This window comes from Bombina bombina, chromosome 10 (genome assembly GCF_027579735.1).
Source record: "Bombina bombina isolate aBomBom1 chromosome 10, aBomBom1.pri, whole genome shotgun sequence".
Lineage (NCBI taxonomy): Eukaryota > Metazoa > Chordata > Amphibia > Anura > Bombinatoridae > Bombina > Bombina bombina.
The window spans coordinates 125,598,015-125,603,761 of NC_069508.1; positions in this window are offsets into that span (position 1 = coordinate 125,598,015).

Genomic DNA, 5,747 nt, shown 5'->3' on the forward strand with positions numbered 1-5,747 from the left:
TAAGCTAGCTACAATATGACTAAAAGTTACATTGCATCTAGCTTAGGGTTTATTTTTATTTTACAGGCAAGTCTGTATTTATTTTAACTAGGTAGAATAGTTACTAAATAGTTATTAACTATTTACTAACTACCTAGCTAAAATAAATACAAATTTACCTTAAAATAAAACTGAACCTGAGTTACACTAACACCTAACCTTACACAACAATTAAATAAATTACATAAATTAAATACAATTACCTAAATTACAAAAAACCCCACTAAATTACAAAACAAAACACTAAATTACATGAAATAAAAAAATAAATGATAAGATATTTAAACTAATTACACCTAATCTATATAGCCCTATCAAAATAAAAAAAGCCCCCCCAAAATAAAAAAAAACCCTAGCCTAAACTACCAAAAGCCCTTAAAAGGTCCTTTTGCGGGCATTGTCCCAAAGAAATCAACTCTTTTACCTTTAATAAAAATACAAACATCCCCCCAACAGTAAAACCCACCTCCCACATAACCAACCCTCCAAATAAAATCCTAACTAAAAAAAAACCTAAGCTCCCCATTGCCCTGAAAACGGCATTTGGATGGTAATTGCCCTTAAAAGGGCATTTAGCTCTATTGCCCAAACCCTAACCTAAAACAGTTTTGAAGAGCCGACATCCATTCTCAACGAAGCCGGGAGAAGTCCTCAACGAAGCTGGGAGAAGTCTTCATCCAAGCCGGCAGAAGTGGTCCTCCAGACGGGCAGAAGTCTTCATCCAGACGGCATCTTCTATCTTCATCCATCCGGCGAGGCTCCATCTTCAAGACATCCGGCGCGGAGCATCCTCCTCTTTCGACGTCTTCTTTCCAAATGAATGTTCCTTTAAATGACGTCCCTTGAATTCCAATTGGCTGATAGAATTCTATCAGCCAATCGGAATTAAAGGTGAAAAAAATCCTATTGGCTGATGCAATCAGCCAATAGGATTGAGCTTCAATCCTATTGGCTGATCCAATCAGCCAATAGGATTGAGCTCGCATTCTATTGGCTTTTCCAATCAGTTAGGGTTAGGGTTAGACTTAGGTTTAGGGGTTAATAAATTTAGTATAGTGGCTGCGACGTTGGGGGCAGCAGATTAGGGGTTAATAAATGTAGGTAGGTGGCGGCGATGTTAGGGGTGGCAGATTAAGGTTTAATAATATTTAACTAGTGTTTGCGATGTGAGAGTGCTGCGGTTTATGGTTTAATGTGTTTATTATAGTGGCAGCGACGTTGGGTCGGCAGATTAGGGGTTAAGTGTAGGTAGGTTGCAGAGACATTGGGGGCAGGAAATTAGGGGTTAATAAATATAACGTAGGTGTCTGCGATGTTGGGGGCAGCGTATTAGGGGTTAATAAGTATAATGTAGGTGTTGGCGATGTCCAGAGCGGCAGATTAGTGGTTAATAAGTATAATGTAAGTGTCGGCGATGTATGGAACAGCAGATTAGGGGTTAATAAGTATAATGTAGGTGTTGGCGATGTCGGGGGTGTTAGGCGTAAACATAAATTTAGTTTCCCCATAGGAATCAATGGGGCTGCGTTACAGAGCTTTACGCTGCTTTATTGTAGATGTTAGGCTTTTTTTCAGCTGGCTCTCCCCATTGATGTCTATGGGGAAATCGTGCATGAGCACGTACAACCAGATCACCGCTGACTTAAGCAGCGCTGGTATTGGAGTGTGGTATGGATCTTAATTTTACTCTACACTCACTTCTTGCCTGTTAACGTCGGGTTTAGGAAAACCTGTAATACCAGCGCTGTAGGGAAGTGAGTGGTGACAATAACGTGCAAGTTAGCACCGCACCCCTCATACCGCAAAACTCATAATCTAGCCGTTAGTATTTACTTTAACTATGTAGCTAGTAAATAGTTAATAACTATTTAGTAACTAGTCTACCTAGTTAAAATAAATACAAACTTACCTGTGAAATAAAAATAAAACCTAAGATAGATTTATTTTAATTATATTTAAGTTAGGGGGTGTTAGGGTTAGGGTTATGTTAGGAATAGGGTTAGGTTTAGGGGTTAATATATTTATGTAGTGTTAGTGATGTGGGACGCCAGAGGTTTAGGGGTTAATAACTTTAGTATAGTGGCGGCAATTAGGGGCTAATAAGTGTAGGTAGGTGGCGGCAATAATAGGGCCAGCAGATTAGGGGTTAATAAATTAATGTAGGTGGCGGGAATGTTGGGGGCGGAAAGATTAGGGTTTAATAACTGTAATGTAGGTGGTGGCGATGTTGGGGCGGCAGATTAGGGGTTAATAACTGTAATGCAGGTGGCCGTGATGTTAGGGGCGGCAGATTAAGGGTTAATAACTGTATGTAGGTGGCGGCGATGTTACGAGTGGCAGATTAGGGGTTAATAACATTATGTAGGTTGCGGTGATGTCGGGGGCGGCAGATTAGGGGTGTTTAGACGTGTTTTTTATGTTAGGGTGTTAGGTTTAAACATAACTTTCTCTTTCCCCCATAGACATCAATGGGGCTGCATTACGGAGCTTTTGTTTCCACAATCGCAGCGCTATAGGGAGTTGAAAAACCGCCGCATTTGTGGCGGTCATTAATTTCCCTATAGCGCTCAAAACACGTAATCTAGCTGAAAATGATTTACTGAATGGTGTATAGATATATTTAAGTGGTTTATATTGTAATTTATTGTAATGGCTGATATTGTCTAATGAATCAAGGTGAATAAGGTGAGAGACACAAAACTTATCTCTCAATGATCTCTGAGGAAGTGAGACATTGTATGTTGAATGGAAGGAGTCAGATGATACGTCTATTCCACCACTGAGGTTATAGATTTGGTTTTTTTTGCACCTTAAGGGGTCAATTTATGAAGCACCATACGGAGCTTGATGTCCCTTGTTTCCGGCGAGCCTTCAGGCTCGCCAAAAACAGAAGTTATGAAGCAGTGGTCTAAAGACTCCATAACCTGTCCGGCTGCTCTGAGATGGACAGAAATCAAGCCGATCGGATACGATTGGGTTGATTGACACCCCCTGCTAGCGGCCGATTGGCCGCGAATCTTCAGGGGGCGGTATTGCACCCTCAGTTCAGAAGAACTACATTGTATCATGTCAGCTCGCACATTACTAAATTGACCCCTAAGATTTCACTTCTTAAATGCAAATAAATAATGATTGAAATTTTTGACTTTAGTCTGTGACCAGGCTGTGTTTCTTTGATGAATATTTAACCACATAAATTATATGCTATTAAAACATTATAGAGATATGAAAAGCAACATTTAATAATATTCCCTGGATGATCACGTCAGTTGATCACTAAGATTGAATCACAGATCAGGTATCAAGGTAACCATGTTTTTGAGGGATTAGCAAAGCATAGGTTAAAACCTAATTAACCCTTTCGTGACAGGGTTAAAGTGCCTACATCGGAACAACTGTTCCGATGTAGACAAATTGAAACTACGCGATCGTGCATACGATCGCGAGATTTCAATTATTGGATCGCATCTGGGGGGCGTCCCTACAATCCTAGGAACGCCCTCCAGACCGCGATTAAATCCCTGAAGCACAGAAGGCTTCAGGACAGCCGTTAGTTATGACGTTCCATTCCGTCATAACGGCTTTAAAGCCCAGTCTAATTATGACGGAATGGAACGGCATAACGGCTTTAAAAGGTTAAAACCTGCATTTGGCTTTACTAAAGGTTTTGAGTAGATCCTCATGTTACATAATTTTAATTTATCTATAATGTCTTATCACATGACATAGGATATCAGTAATAGTATACAGTTCAGACCTGCACATCATTTATAATAAGATCAAGTAAGACCCACAGAGAATCTAACGAGAGAGATACAGTTGTTAATAAAGCTCAAACATACAGCAAAATTTCATGGCTCCTGCCCCTTTATTAAGCTAATGCAACATAATATCTAAATATTTAAACTTATTCCTATATAAAAGGGCCAACCATATGCATTCAGATGGGCATAACTTTCTAAAGCCATATTATATCCTTATATTTTTAAACCTTTCCCACAACTTTGCACATAGATAGAACCCTAGATGAAATCAATCCCTAGAAAAATGCTAATTCAAAGGGTTGTGAAAAATACCTTTAAGAATTCATATTTAACCCTATGCATATTATAAAAAATCTGATAGTATTTGCCACTCAAATAAAGGTAGTTAAATTCCTTGTTTAAACCCTTTGAATACATATGGGTGCATTTATCAGCGGTCGAGCGGACATGATTTTCTGTAACTAATCATGTCCGCACGACCTCTCTAAATGTTACATGGCACAAGCATTTTTTTGTGAAATGCTTGAGCAATGCCACCCCCTGCACACTCACGGCCAATTGGCCGCTAGCAGGGGGTGTCAATCAATCCGATTGTATTGGATTGGGATGAATTCAGTCTGCCTCCTAAAAAGTGGCGGAGAAGTTAAGGAGCAGCGGTCTTACGGACTGAAACGATGGGCATAGAATGCAGTGCCCGCTGCATAATAAATCTACCCCATAGTGTCTAATCTCCATATACATTTGGTCTCTTTGTATAACAAGTCTTTTAATCTATATCTAGTCTTATAATCTATATATATAGTCTGATCTATATATTTTTTTATTAAATATTTTTATTGAGGTTTTTGTTAAGAGAGAGAGATGAGCTAGTCTCTTATCATTGGAGCTGCAAAGTAAAGGCTTTATGGTCTAGTTGAGTAGAGATTGGTGTTATTAAGTTAGGAGGAATAATGCCTGAGTGCAAGAAAGTATGTGAAAAATTAAGACAACAAGGGATTAAAGGGATACTAAACCCACATTTGTTTTTTCATGATTGAGATAGAGCATGTGATTTTAAGCAACTTTCTAATTTACTTCTATTATCAATTTTTCTTTGTTGTCTTGCTATCTTTATTTGAAAAAAATGCATCTCAGCTAAGAATCCAGCAAATTTTTGGTTCAGGCCCATGGACAGCACTTGTTTAAAGGTTGTTCACCATAAATGGGCCGGCATCTAAACTTACATTCTTGCTTTTCAAATAAACATAACAAGATAATGAAGAAAATTTGATAATAGGAGTAAATTAGGAAGTTGCTTAAAATTGCATGCTCTAACTGAATCACGAAAGAATATCTTTGGGTTCAGTGTCCCTTTAAGTACATATTAAATGGACACCTTATTCATGCCCTCTATGGTGGTTATATAGCCTGTAACAGAGATATTAATTGAGTAAGGTTTTGTTAATAAGTACACTTGTAGTGGTCTCTCAAATAAGATCAGCAAGGATTAAGGTTAAATATTCAGTAACTCTAGCATAAAATATCATTAGTCATTGTGAGACTTAACATTTTTAAAATTTTTAAAGATTCAGCTGTTATCAAAAGGAATTATAAAGGGCCTATTGTGTAGCTCAGGATGCAGCTAGGTGTACTTCAAACTAATATGCCAGACTTGCTATATTCCCCTCCCGAACGGAAGGAGCATTACCTAAACAACAAAGATTTATAACATTAGTTAAGGCTCAGGGTTCCAGCAACAAAAACTAAGACAGTAATGGCCAGAATAATTATAAATAATAAAGACAGATAGGGAGCCCATCAGGTTATCATCATTGTCCCACACTTATCTTTCATTGAGTTTGGCTCTCTGAAATCAGTGTCCCAAAATGTGGTAGCATTAAACAGGAATTAACTGTGGACCTTGAGAAACAAGCTGAGCAAGAGAGTGTCTGAATAGCCGGTTGT